This window comes from Chiloscyllium punctatum, chromosome 36, assembly GCF_047496795.1.
Source record: "Chiloscyllium punctatum isolate Juve2018m chromosome 36, sChiPun1.3, whole genome shotgun sequence".
Taxonomy (NCBI): Eukaryota; Metazoa; Chordata; class Chondrichthyes; order Orectolobiformes; family Hemiscylliidae; genus Chiloscyllium; species Chiloscyllium punctatum.
Genome location: NC_092774.1, coordinates 73,205,955 through 73,221,246, shown reverse-complemented (window position 1 = coordinate 73,221,246; position 15,292 = coordinate 73,205,955). Strand labels below are relative to the sequence as shown.

The window sequence follows — 15,292 nt, the reverse complement described above, 5'->3', positions numbered from 1 at the left end:
AGTTTGGCCAGATGAATGAGTGTGTTGGTGGAAGGGTACTGTTGGGGACGTCGGGAGAGGAAGAAACAGAGGGCTTGGAGGTCCTGGTCATGGCGGATGGAGGTGTAGAGGGATTGGGTATCCATGGTGAAGATGAGGCGTTGGGGGTTGGGGAAACGGAAGTCTTGGAGGAGGTGGAGGGTGTGGGTGGTGTCTCGAACGTCGGGGAGTTCCTGGACTAGGGGGGGGGAATAGGACAGTGTCGAAGTAGGTACTCACTGTCTCCTCTCCCCGGGCGCTCAGGCCTGGCGACCTCTCCGGGATGTTTCCGTTCTGAAGGAGGATCACTGGACCCGTAACGATTCCTCGGATTCTCTTGACACATGCAGCCAGGGCTGCTCAGCTTTTCCAGCGAGTCCTGTTCTTGTTCCTTAAGCCGCCGGCGCCATTCCTCTCCCACACTCAGTAACACTGCCTTTGTCCCACTACATGGCCTACACTGCACATGCGCCAACTCACAAGGGGCTGGGTGACCAGACCGTGACGTCACCCCGCGTGTAGTGGGCGCGGTTCGACGAGGCATCCAACCAATCGGAGACAATGGGGGCGGGGCCAATGTGTTCCCTGCTCCCTTCGCCAGCCACCTGAAAGGTAGGTTTTTTCTTTAAGTTTTAACGTAGTTTTTAAAAAAAATTTCAGTCTTTTCCGCAATGTTATTCCAGACCTCGAAGGCTAAAACATTGGAAACCTTGCAAACATAAACGAAGGGGTACTAAAAAAAAATGAATAAAGATAAATTACGAAAGAAACCGAGCGCAAAATATCAAAAAGAATAGCAAAAGCTTCTGTTGACATGCTAAAGGGAACAGAGTCGCTCAGGCCCCTTGGAAGATGAAATCGGTGAGTTAATAGGAGGAACACTGAAATGGCAGAGATGCTAAGTCAATCCTTTTCCTCAGTTTTCAAGCTGGAGGACAATAGTGCCATTCCTATTGGAACGGGTAAGTCAGAGGTGATAGAAAGGATAGAACTTAAACAATCAACGTTGAGAGGGAAAAGGTACACAGCAAACTATTAGGATTGAGGGCAGACAAGTCCCCTGGGCCTGACAGCCTACATGCCAGGGTACTATATAGACTTTAGTAAGGCTTTTGACAAGATTCCCCAAGGGAGACAGGCTCGCAAGGTTAGTACCACGGAGTACAGGGAGAACTAGCCATTTGGATGCGGAACCAGCTCACAGGTTGGTGGTGGTGGAGAGTTGCTTTTCAGACTGGAGGCCTGTGATCAGTAGTATACCACAAGTATGGGTGCTGGGTCCGCTACTTTTCATCATTGATATAAATGCTGTGGATGTCAATAAATGAGGTATAGTTACTAAGTTTGCAGATGACACCAAAATTAGAAGTGTAGTGGACAGTGAAGATGCTTAGCTCAGAGGATAACAGGGTGGAGTTTAATTTAGATACATATGAGGCACTGCATTTTGGAAAAGCATATCAGAGGAGGACTTATACACTTAATGGTAAGATCCAAGGGAGTGTTGCTGAACAAAGAGACCTTGGAGTGCAGGTTCAGAGCTCCTTGAAAGTGGAGTCACAGATAGATAGGATAACGAAGGCGGCGTTTGGAATGCTTTCCTTTATTGGTCAGAGTATCAAGTATTGAAGTTGGGAGGTGATGTTGCAGCTGTACAGGGCTTTGGTAAGACCACTTTTGGAATATTATGTGCAGGTCTGGTCTCCTTCCTGTCAGAAGTTTGTTGCTAAACCTGAACGGGTTCAGAAAAGATTTAGAAGGACGTTGCCAGGGTTGGAGGATTTGAGCTATTGGGAGAAGCTGAATAGGTTGGTGCTGTCTTCCCTGGAGGGTTGGAGGCTGAGAGGTGACCTTATAGAGGTTTATAAAATCATGAGGGACATTGATAGGATAAACAGTCAAGGTCTTTTCCCTGAGTTGGGGGGAGTCTAGAACTTGATGGCATATATTTAGGGTGAGAGGGCAAAGAAATAAAAGGGACTTAAGGGACAACTTTTTCACGCAAAGGGTGGTGTGGGTATGGAATTAGTTGCTTGAGGAAAGCTGGTATAATTACAACATTTGAATGGAATCTGGATGGAAGGGTTTAGAGGGATATGGGCCGAGTGCTAGCAAATGGGACTAGACTGTTTAGGCTAACTGGTCAACATGGATGAGTTGGAGTGTTAAAGTAGGGATTTGAGACGGCCAGGGAATCCTTTGTGGAGTCAGACCTGCAGTCTCTCACGATTCGCCCCGGAGTTCGTACTCTGAGAGTCTGGAATAAAAGAAAATCCTCTTACAGGCAGTTTAGTTTAATTTTCGTGAACCCCTTTATTTACCAATAGCTCCACTGATACCGATAAGCTAAACTAGCTAGGTTCTAGTAACCTAGGAGAGTAGGGGACCTAACTCTTCAAGTACCCTGGCAGGTTACTCTGATGTATTGCTACAAAGTGGTTTCCTTTTCACAAAGGTTTACAAAAACATTGCATGTTCTTAATTCGTAAGGAAGAAAAGTTAATTGACAGGTCTCCGAACGCTTGACTAATCACTCCTACAGGCCCTAAGCCATTCATCAGGTGGGAAAACATATCCAGCCGAGTTAGGTGCCTGCTAGCGAGATAAACTCCTAACATAAAGAGGTACCAGTCTGAGCTAATTGGAGAGTTCCTAACCTTGCACAGGTCACAAGTCAGATACAACTGTTTTCCAAAACGGCTTCTTAGCAGGAGGGCAAACTTTTGACCATAAAATGGCTTCCTGACACATTGTGCCTGAATCTCTTCAATGTTAGGCCGAGAATAATTTCTAAGCTAGGAGCAGACTCCTGCTTTTTCGGCACTGAATCATACTGTACCTGAAGCTGAGATGTTACCAAAAGGTTGCATTTAAACTGATTCATTAGTCTTTTAATTAAACATGCTCTCTTTTCAGGGTTGTGATTCAAATAAGACATAAGATCTGATTAGTTGGAATTGACAGTGGGGTAGTCTGAAAGGTCTGTAGAGTGGTCTGCAAGAACAGCAAGTAAATTAAAGCTTCGTCAACATTACCTTTTACAGAGTTCATATTTAATAACCGGTAATGGCTCCTCAATACCATCATAAAGTGTCAAAAATGCAATTATGTTCAATCCAAAGCAGGTAATTTTTTAATAGCTTCGGGAGCCCCAGCACTATAATGGTTTCTCTCTCTCTCGTCCATTTGAACTCTCAAGTCAGGGACTTGTAACAGCAAAGATGTTTTTCCCTCTGTTTGTCTAGCTTGCAAAGGGTGATAAGAATCTATTATAATTAACAGGACCTGACTGTCAAATACAAGGCTTTTGACAGTACCAAGTTTCGTTTTGGGGTCAAAATCAAACGCTGTCATTAATTTCACAAGGGAACAGCCATGAATGTTATCACTGTGTCCTGTTTTCACAGATTCACTGTTAAGGCAAATGTACTTAATTGCCTTAGGGTATCCTGTTATCACTTGGTTATCTTCTGCATACCTTGAGTTCTCCCCTTTTACCAAGCCTCCCTGCCTGTCTATTTTCTAGTGTGCAGCAAATGTGCTCTATAATTCAACATTATATTTTAGTTTAAATGTTTAAAGACAGGTTTTATGGCTATAGACTTTCTTATTCCCTCCTTTTGTTATTTCATGACAACTACTTGGCTTATAACTATCATTAGTCCATTCAGTCAATTTGTATTTTCAAATAAGTCAAGTGCCTCCTCTGCCAGGTCATCATCCAGAGGGGCAGAGTCTGAAAGATACTGGATTTCAGCATGGAAGTTCAGGCATGGAGGTAGAGGGGTAGACAAGGGTCATTTAAGCAGACTCTTCTTTGGCTTAGGTGAAAAACAATGTACAGTCCATTTCACGCATAAGCGGACGACAGTGTATATTCCTAGGATGAGACCAAGGACTATCAGTACAATCCACACGATCCATCCACACAGCGATCATAACCAACAAGTAAACTTCCATCCATATGAATCAGACGACAGTTGGGCAGGTATCTTCCCTGCATCTTGACCCGTTTTGTTGATCACATCTGTGTCGTCCGTAAGATCAGGACATGGTTTAGAAACAAGTTCATTTCTGAGAACACAATCATGGTGTGGATAAGGCAGTTCAAGTGGTTCTTCCTGCAGGAATGTAGGGGGTTAATGTTAGAGCAGTACTTTCAGGAGAGAAATGGATTCAGAAGTAATGAAATCTCACAGCGACTGAGACGAACCATAACAAGGTGTTCAGTATATTTAGAAATCAGCAAGAATACTGTAGAATGCGAGGTACAGACTTCTACATTTTGATGTAAAGTTATATTAGAGGCAGCCACTACCATAGTATGGATGGCAGAGAGAATCTGGGTGCAGGAAGGCATACCTTGAGCAACGGGGTCAAGCTTAGTAGAAAAATAGGCAATAGGGAGCCAAGAGGAGCCATGTTGCTGGTTGAGAACAGCTGAAGCACAGGTATCAAGGACGGCAACATAAAGATGAAAGTGGCAGTCATACAAACGTCGGCCTAGCGTGGGTGCTGAAGAGAGGGTAGTTTTAAGCTTCGTAAAGACATGTAGTTGTTATGGGGTGAGTTCATACCGTTAAGGCTCATTAGACGAGGACAGGGGAGATCATGTTTGGGTCAGAAGGGCACAATTAGGAATCCATTGTCGGCAATAATTGATGAGGTCAAGAAACTACCGTATCTGTTTAGGAGTGGTTGGAGGGGCAATACAAAGAATAGGATCAATACGGTCAGGTGTCAAGCACCGATCGAATTCAGAAATGAGAGTACCTAGGAACTTAAGACTAATCAGAAAGAAGTTAACTTTGCTGGGGGGGTACAATATAGCCACATTGATGTGGATGGTTGAGAAAGGTAGTGGAGTCAGTGTGATTGGACACTTTTGTCAGGGCTAGCGAGGAGGTCATCGATGTATTGAACTAGGGTAGTGTCTCCAGGAAATTCAAATAATTCAAGCTGGGTGTGAAGAGTCTCTGAAAAGGTGTCGGCGACTGGATAAACCCTTGAGGTAGGCAAGTCCACATATATTGGTGGCCCTTAAAAGGCGGCAAAAGTGTAATGGGCTATCTGGATGCAAAGGAAGACAAAAGAATGCATGTTGGAGGTCAACGATAGTGAAGAGTTTGGCATCAACTGGAACTTGGCTAAGGACAGTAGCAGGACTGACAACTGGAGGATTGAGCCTCAAATGATTTTAATTTACTTCACGAAGGTCATGAACAACATTCAGGATATCCCGGTTTAGGGATCGGAAAGGTAGGTGTATTGACAGAAGAATGGCATGGGACTAGAAGGCCTTGCTGTAGAAATGAATCAATGACAGGTTGAATGCCAGCTTCACCTTCTGGTTTCAGGGGGTATTGAAGTATAGACAGGAGGACAGAATTCGGTTTGATCAGAATGGAGATGGGTGGGACCTTAGCAAGGCCCACTTGTGTTTTAGAGTCCACCCAGACTCCAGGATATACTATGTCCTGCAGGTGAGGGTGGGCATGATAATGATGAAGGCTGCCATGAATCGATAAGGCTGTGCATAAAATAGGATTGATATCTCAGTGAGCAGCTGAATTTCATGGCAAGTTTGATCAGCATGGTCAAAAAAGAGTCTTAGCGTCAAAACCTACTTCTTAGGCTTTATGTTCTGGGATCAAGTGAGTGGTGGCACAGGGGAAAACGAGGGGGCCAGTTTTCCAGCTATGAAGAGGAACTGACACGAAAAGAACGCCACCAGCTGGTGATCTGATCTCACCAATCACCCAAGCGTGCGGAGTAATGCCCAGTAAGGAATTATAGTATGTGTTCAAGCCTGAGATCATTCCTGGATGAGTCATAAGCTAAAGTAATGTGGGGGTGAGGGACATTATGTAAAATACAATCGAAAGCATAAGGATCCAAATCAAATGACCACCATCGAGGCAGCTTTGGTTTGGTATTGATGCATTGAACAAAATGAGGTGGATCCTGAATCAGGATACCATTATCATGACATTTAATAGTAATATTTAGAGGACAGAGGAGAGCTCTAGCAAGTAGAGGGATACGTAATCCATTAGTAACAACAAAGCAAAAAGGGAGCGTGACACAATTTTTCCACACCACTGTCAGAGGGACAGCGTATGCATGTTTATTAGAGGAACCATCAAAAGATTGCAGGATATCATCATCGTCCAAGATTTGAAAATCAAAAGCATTAGCAAGATGGACAGGAAGTGATGAAACAGTGGCTCCTGCGTCAAACATAAATTCAATATCGTGGCCATTACGGGTAAGAATTAGCATAGGTCCATCCTCTGGGCTAGCAGTAAGTATGGGAAAATTCAAAACAGGAAGCTGCCTTATATCCGGGAGTCAGTTTTGACAAGGGTTTTGTGTCGTAAAAGGGGCAACCTGCTGAGGTTACTGGGGAGGGAGACCAGGAGATTGTCTGTTGTTTTTACTGCGGTGATGAACCAGGGACTGCTATGGAAAGGGTAGTTCTTGGACCAATGTCATAGTTCACTGCAATTGGAACAAAGGTGTAGTTGTTGGGGGACTCTAGGGGGTGGGGGAGGCAGTGAAGAGTAATGAGAGAATGTATAGGGGCATCATGGATTGTTGGGGAAGGATACATAGGAGGACCGCAAGGTCCATTGGGATGTTGTGAATACACAGTACCATTTCTACTGTCCTGCCATACTGGACAATAGTATGAAGGTTTCACTTGCTAGCTTGACTGACCTTGCAGATAGAAAGGTCTACTTTGAATCCTGGGTTGAACATTAGCCACTGTAGTTTGGACAAGTTCTGTCTTAACCGTGCCGATGGTAGCCTTACTCTTGGGATCCTTTAGTTCTCAGAAGTAACGAACCTCTCGGCTAAATTGTGCAACCTCAGCATGTTGCCAGTGGATATTGTGGGTTTTAATAGCTTTCTGTACCTGATCAGGTAAGAGTCATACATATGGCATTAAATTGGGATGATCACCCTTGTAGGTAGTTAGTGTCATCAGAGGAAGCGCCATAGCATTCCTTAAAACGGGTAAGGAACTCCTCAGCCTCTTCGCCCGAGCTGGGTTTACATGTTAAGACTTTACCCACATCAACTACATGATGCACTGCTTGGTGGAGACAGGTAATAATCCAATCTGATAGTTTCAGCCGGGTGCCGGACTACAGGCTGGGTATGATTATTACCTTGTAAAATTTCTCAGAACTCGCCCATTTTTCAGGCGAATAGCTGCATTCTGAGGTGAATTAGGTCTTGGGAGGCAGCGTTAGAAATGGTCTTGGTCCTATTAATGTAATTAACAGATCCCTCAGGATTCCTTCCATAATCTGCAGCCTTATTGATAATGCTTGAGAGTCATGAGGTTTCCATGGTTGATAAAGATCCATAAATTGGGCTTGTTCCAGATTCAGAGCCTGTGGGTTAGGAACCTCTTCTATTTGGGAAATTTCTTTTTTGCCCTCCCACATCATGGTGAGTGCAAGGTCTGATATTAAGGTCCCGAGACTTTGATTGCAAATCATCGGTGTCTTCGGGACTTATTAGTTTTGGGGCAGTGGAAATCAAAAGGAGTCTCATCAGTGTTTCTTCCAGATTTTAATTTTAATTGACTCCTAGTATAGTAGGCACCGGGTTTGTGGTAATCCGAATTCTCATTCGGCAGAACAGCTGGGGAAAGGGCAGGAGCCTTGGCACGTTCGTCATCAGAGTAAGAGGGGAGGGTTCAGGCAGGGAATCGGAGGTGGTCAGCTGACAGGATTAGAGGCATAAAATATTTCCTCCTCCAAATCAGTATCCCACCCACCATCTATAAACAGATCAGGATTCTTTAGTAATGGGTCCTTGGAAGAGGGGAGGGTGGAGTATAAGGAACAGTCCTTGTCAGCTTCGTCCTGTGCAGCTGCAATTGCAGTCTGTTGTTTATTCACCAGTTTCCTTTTTATTTGGTGCCCTTGACGTTTCAACGTAGATTCTGAATCTTGGCGTTTTTTTAAATTTTCTCCCTTGCCTATTCCAATTCTGCTTCTAAATCATGTGCTTCACATTTATGTTTTAGTTCTGTCCAATTTAGTTCACATCCTTCCTCAGTTAATGGACTTACTCCCCTTTTAATACAGTTTTGTCTCCATGATGATTTTTCCCGAGCTACCCTTTTCCACTCTGATAAGACTTCTTTCTGCTTACTTCCCTCTCTTTTTTCCCAAATCCCTTGTTCAATTTTAGTGAATAGAGTTAAATCATGTGCGCGTCCTAGAGACCAATACTTATTCTGTTGAGCATCTGCAGCTGATATTCTCCTTAATTGTTTCTCATAATTAATAATACTGACTTGTTATTTCTGTTAAGGGACATTTGTCTTACATCTTATTTAGGGGCACACTCAGTTATCCTACCTACTTTAAATCTTCACAAAACTACTGATCAACAAGGGCTCCAACCCCACAAAATACAAACACAAACATTCATTCGTCAACAAGCAAATGTGCATCCAAACCAAATCTCACAGGATTAAACTTTCTGCAAGCTGCAGGGAATCAGTGCTGAGTCTCTGTCTGTCTCACATGGGTGCTCTCTTGTACATACACATGAACATTTTAAGAGAAATGAGGCACTCACATTCCAGATGTCTCATAAATCCTGGATGTGGCACATAGTTGCTTAACCAAGTATGCAAGAATTGTATCACTGGTCAGCTTTTTTTTTTATATATACACATGACAAAAGCAGCATCCACCCTCTATATTACATAAACGAAGAACACCCAACAGAACAAAACCATAACTAACAAACAAGCCAAAACAGCAAAGCAAGACAAGCCAAGTTGAACAGATACAACAGAGAAGATAATCTCACCTTAAAACTTTCACGAATCAACAACCCAACAATGAACAAAAAGACTAAAGATTTCTGCAAAACATTCTCAACATTGTAAAATCCTGACAGTTTCTATTTTTAAGTCCTATTTAAACGATTTCATTTAGGGTTCCGTGATTTCACCGAGAGAGTGAAACGGGGGAAACACCACACAGATGTAGACAGAGAGTAATCAAGATACAACTTTACCTTATGGGCCCATTGGTCTTGAGTCCAACCCTTCGATGGAACTCCTCTTTTCCAATTTCACTCAAATGTAGCCCTTGTTGGAACCCTGCTTGCAGCGCCAAATTGAGACATTCCAAGGAGTCCCTTGTGGACTCAGACCTGTCAGCTTATCTTGGTTCATTCCCGGAGATCGTACTCTTTGGAAGTCTGGAATAAAAATAAAACTCTTACAGACACTTTAGTTTAATTTTAAATTATCCCCTTCATTAATACCATCACCGTTACAACATAACACTGATACCTATAAGACAAGCTAACTGGATTCTATTAACCCAGAAGAGTAGCAATCGCTCTTCTTCCAAGAGCCTGGGCGGGCTACTCTGTATACTATCTTTATACACAAGTTTTTTTTTACAAAGGCAGTGCTGTCGCAAACAAGCTTTCTTAAGGTGAATTTTTTTTTTACAAAAGCACTGCATGTTCTGAACTAGACAGATAACAATGAAGGGCAATAATTCGGGAGAGAAGTAATTGATACCGAGTTTCATTTTGAGGTCAGAATCAAACACATTCATTTCACAAAGGAACAGCTGTGAATGTGATCACTCAATATCGTGTTTATACAAATTCACTGATGTTAAGGCAAATGTTCTTAATTGCCTTACCCTCCCTGCCTGTCTATTTTCTAGTGTGGAGAAAATGTGTTCTATAATTCAACATTACATTTTAGTCTAAATGCTTAAGGACAAGTTTTCCTTACAAACATTCTCACGACCCCTTTCAAAGTTTCATAAGTTCTATCCTATATCAGGGGGAGCAAAACTTAACGTAGTATTCCAAAAATGCCCTAACCAACATTCAGCCACAATATGACCTCACAACTCCTTTATTCAATGCTCTGACCAATAAAGGAAATCATACCAAACACCTTCTTCACTAGTCTATCTACCTGCGACTCCAAGGTCTCTTTGTTCAGCAACACTCCCCTTAACTGTCAGTCCTGCCTGGATTGCTCAACCAAAATGCAATACCTCATTTCTCTAAATTAAATTCTATCTGACACTCCTCAGCTTGTTGCCCATCCCAAAAATTCTAATTTATAGCAAACTCTCTTTGCTCTCTCATTCCCTAGAAGCTGAAAATCTCCATACCACACACTCCCCCTCTGTTTTCACTTTGCTGAACCGAACCCCTGCTGTACCTCATTCTGAAGGGTTAAAATACTGACCAGCCAGGATAAGTGTACATTGGGAAGATGTTTCCATTGGTAGGAGAGACAAGGAGCTGAGGGCACAGCCTTAGAGTAAAGGAAAGACCTTTTAGAATGCAGAGACGGAGAAACGTCTTCAGCCAGACAGTGGTGAATCTATGGAATTCATTACCATCAACAGCTATGGAGGCCAGGTCACTGAGGGTATTTAAGACTGAGGTTCTTGAGTATCAAGGGGATTGAGGGTTACAGTGAGAAAGTGAAAGAATGGGATTGAGAAACTTATCAGCCACGATTGTGTGGTATGAACAGACCTGCTGGGCTGAACAGCCTAATTTCTGCACCTATTTCTGATGGTCTTTTGCTGTCCTGGGCACAGAGTGTCAGAATTGGGAGCAGAAGTAGACCATTTGGTCTCTCGAGCCTGCACCAGCATTGAACACATAACTGGGTATTAATCTACCTACATCTTGGTAGTTAGACTGTGACTTATCTCACTGGAGCACAGAAGGTTGAGACATAACCCTACAGAGGTTGTATAAAATCATGAGGGGAGTAGAGGAGGTGAATCACAGGTGTCATTGCCCTTGGGTGGCGTTTTTAAGATTAGGCAGCAAATTTTGAAGGTGAGAGGAGAAAGATTTTAAAAAGACTTGAGGAGCAGCATTTTTTTTTTAAAAACAGAGTGGTTTGTGTGTGGAATGAATGTCCAGACATTTTCTCACCTTCCCTCCATAAACAACATTCGTTGTTGTTGAAAAATCACATGAACTTAGCCTTGAATATATTCAATGACCCCTTAACTACAGGAAGAAATCCCCACTTCTGAACTCCATTCCTCTTGCTAATATACCACTTGCACTACTCATTGCTCACTACACCTGACAACTGGCATTGACTGGTGAGGAAGGATGCTGAGGCCACTTTGTACATCCACACGTCATTCCTGATGAAGGGTTCATGCCTGAAATGTCAACTCTCCTGCTCCTGGAATGCAGTCTGACCTGCTGTGCTTTTCCACACTTTTCAACTCTGACCTCCAGCAACTGCTGTCCTCACATTCTCCATATCCCAAAACAGTGCATCAACATTTAAACAATGCACCTCCTTTCTGCTTTTTTTTTTACACAGCAAAAGCTCCAACTTCAGTTTGGCCACGTGTTTGCCAATTGTGGTCTTTGCTACACTGGGGAAACTGAGCATAAACTTGGGGAACAGTCTGCAGCCGGGGCCGCAGAGGCTGACCATACCTCCCAGTCGCCACCCATTTTAATTCCCCTTCCCACTCCATTTCTGACATGACCATCTTTGGGTTCCTCTATTACCACAATGATCCAAACCGCAAATTGGAGGAACACCACATCTTCCACCTGGGCAGCCTACAGCCTGGTGGACTCAATTTGGAGTTCACCAATTTCAAATAACCTCCCTTGCCACCCCTTCAATTCCTTCCTAGACCCTCCCCGCCACCACCAACCAGATTCCTTCCTACCAGTGACCAACCAGTTTGTACCCTCTACCTGTCCCCACCTATCCCCAATTCACCACCCTGCCCCCAGCACATCCTTGTTCTGCAGCTATCCCTACACCCATCCCCAGTCCTCAACAAGGGTGACACCCAAAACATTGACTTGACCTCCTGATGCTGCCTGGCTTGCTGCGTTCTTCCAGCCTCCTGCATGTCTATTTTGCCAATTGAGTCACAGACCTGGCCCAACTTTTCCCAAGTCTGTCCCCTCCCTGGATTCACTCCCTTTCCTTTCAGTTGCAGCAAGTCAACAATTGAACCTCACAATGAAAAATAAATGGAAAAGGGGATGAGAAATGAGAGTGTCGTACTCTTGGTCAATCAAAAGAAGGTCTCACACTTTTTCTGCCGACAGTGAGGAACACGTGCAATGTTTTGGTGACACTGGTGAACATGTGCCGTGCTTCTTGACACAGGAACGCACACAATATGCTCAGTGGCGCTGCTGGTATTATTAACAGATTAAGTGTCCAAATGCCAATAGGAGAAAAAAAAAGGTAGAGCCACAATTGTTTTCCCCATACGGCATAATATTTTATTGCTTTTCCATCTTGTCTGGCTGCTCAACATTTTTGACTTTTCCCCAGTGTAGGGGTGAAGTTCAGAACTAGAGGGCATAGGTTTCGGGTGAGAGCGGAAAGATATAAAAGGTACTTAAGGGGCAACATTTCCATGCAGAGGGTGGGGTGGTGTGTGTATGGAACAGGCTGCCAGAGGAAGTGGTGGAGGCTGGTACAATTACAGCACTTAAAAAGGCATCTGGATGGGTAGATGAATGGGAAGGGTTGAGGAATATGAGCCAAGTGCTGGCAAATGGGATGAGATTAATTTAGGATATCTGGTCAGCATGGACGGGTTGGACCAAAGGTGTCTGTTTCTGTGCTGTACATCTCTGACGACTCTAAATAATAAAAAGTATAATTTGACAAACAACAAACTATATCCATGTTAACAAGGCTTAGCTCACCACATGCTTTACTAACCATTCTCCACAGGTCCTATCCCTTCAATGACTGAGGAACATATGCTGGTGCATAATCTCCTTCACTAGTATTTACACACTGGTCTAAGGAATTGCACAAGTAACAGAGAGGGTAAAAAGCACAAGGATTAATAAAAAAGTGAGGGTAAAAATCACAAGAAGCACAAGCCCCAGTAAAAGCAGATGTAAAGTGAGTGTAAAATGTGACTATGACAGGTCAGGCCCCACATTCCTTCCCCTCCGTCCCCCCCCCACAACCTGCCTCACCTTTCACCTCCCGGGCCCAGTACCTTCCAGGTGGCCCCAGAGTTGACACAGGGGCCGCCCCACGACCAGTAGAACTCCACCACCCAGGCGGCCGACGGGTTCCCAAACAGGCCCTTAACCCCATCCACCTCCAGAATGGTCACCGGCTCCTACCTGCTGTACAGCCGGGCGGTGTGGCCGTGACACAGCAGCTGCGCCAGGAAGGCGGCGGTGCCCAGTGACGGGTGTCTGCCCCGGGGCCGCACGGCGCCATTTTCCTAACGGCCGCCGCTCGAGCGACTTCTCCTCCCAACCGGCTTCACCCCCGCGTGACGTCAGCTCAGGGGGATGGGCGGGGCCGGGGGAAGCCTCACCGTCACCAAGTAACAGCCACCTCGCGCTACAACTGCTCATTCACAAAAACAAACTCTCCTGTCTCGCTCTGCAGCTGCAGGGGGGACACTGCCACGTTTCGAGGAGCCCTGTCTACATTGGGAAAGCTCACGGCTCAATTTAAACAGATATTCCGACATCTAACGGAACGGCGTCATATCTAAAGGGGGAAATCTGCATTTTAAAGGACATGGACATTTTAATGGGCTATTTCTGCAAATAAAGAGATTTAAATGGACAAGATTATATTTCAAACGGATGCGTGCACATTAAAAGAAATGTCTTAATATGTACAGTGACGCAGTCATATCTAAATGAAATCTATATTTCGAGGAGACGTTGCCCTATTTATAAGCAGAAATATCCCTTAGACAATAGGTGTGAATTCTGTCTGTGTCCCAATGTTGTCAGACTGACATTTTTCTTAGAAAAGCTCTGCGTTTAAATTACATTCTCGAGAAGGTAATTTATAGATAAGGGTGTCGGTTAGGGTGGATTGGTTGTACTATATTGTCCATAGTGCCCAGGGATGTGCAGTTTCGGGTGGACTGGCCATGGCAAATATAGAGATACGGGGTGGGTATGGGTGGGATGCTCTTCAGGGAGCCAGTGTGGAATAGATGGGTTGAATGGCCTGCTTCCAATTGTCGGGATTCTATCACTCCCTCCACAATAGAGCATTTTATCTACATCTATCCTGTCAAGCCCCTTTCAGAATTCTATTGGTTTCAGTAAGATCACTTCTTTGGTTCAGAGACATATAGCACAGAAACAGACCCTTCGTCCAACTCATCCATGCCGACCAGGATTCCCAAACGAAACTAGTCCCAGTTGCCTGCAATTGGCCCATATCCCTCTTAAACCTTTGACAAAGGGTCAGTTAGACTCGAAACGTCAGCTCTTTTCTCTCCTTACAGATGCTGCCAGACCTGCTGAGATTTTCCAGCATTTTCTCTTTTGGTTTCAGATTCCAGCATCCGCAGTAATTTGCCTTCATCCCTCTTAAACCTTTTTATTCATGTACCCATCCAAATATCATTTAAACGTTGTAACTGTCCCTGCATCTACCACTTCCTCCGCAAGTTCATTCCACATGCAAACCACCCTCTGTCAAAATATTACCCCTCAGGTTCCTTTTAAATCTCTCTCCTCTCATCTTGAAAAAAAATGCCCCTAGTTTTGAGCTCCCCCTTTGCTGTTCACCTTACCTCCGCTCCTCATGATTTTATAAATCACAATAAGGTCATCCCTCATCCTCCTGTGCTCCAATGAAAAAAATCCCAGCTGCTCCTTATAGCTCAAACCTTCCAGTCCTGGGAACATCCTGGTAGATCTTTACTGAACCCTCTTAATAGAATTCTTCCTATTACAGGGCCACCAGAAATGCACTCCGGACCTGGAAAGTGTCCTCACCAACATCCTGCACAACCTCAACATGATGTCCCATCTCCTCTCCTCAATGGTGTGAACAGTGAAGGCAATGGTGCTAAATGACTTCTTATCCGCCATGTCTACCAGTGATGCAACTTTCAAAGAATTATATACCTGAACTTCTCACTGTTTTGCAATACAACCCAAGGTCCTATCATTAATTCTTGCACTTCCTTGTTTTAGCAAAACGCAACCCCTCTCTTTTATTCATACCTCTCTCTCACACATACACATACAACCCCCCCAACACTCTCACAGGCTTATATTCCATCATACTCACAATTTACCAAGCATGCAAACACTCTTACGCATACTCTCATGCACACACACACACATAACTCTATGGGGTGAATTTGTATTGGCAGAATTACATTTGCAGATACTTTCAAAATGTGCACAATCTGTAGGCAGCCAATCCATGTAATATTTTATAAGGTTCCTACTTTGGAAATAG

General features: G+C 44.0%; 1 protein-coding gene across 6 annotated transcripts in view; it reads right to left on the bottom strand.

Moving 5' to 3' along the window:
* Positions 1-13,330, bottom strand: part of LOC140460666 (uncharacterized) — a 34,576-nt gene extending 21,246 nt beyond the window's left edge. The window contains exons 1-3 of one of the 6 annotated variants that reach the window (XR_011954268.1): positions 13,036-13,323; positions 9,070-9,255; positions 259-623 (exon numbers count right to left, since the gene is read on the bottom strand). The gene's annotated coding sequence lies outside the window, so the exon portion shown is untranslated. Of the gene's footprint in view, positions 1-258; positions 624-9,069; positions 9,256-13,035 lie in introns of all 6 variants that reach the window. The other 5 variants (XM_072555288.1, XM_072555287.1, XM_072555289.1 and 2 more) reach the window with 5 other exon arrangements.
* Positions 13,331-15,292: the final 1,962 nt, after the last annotated feature.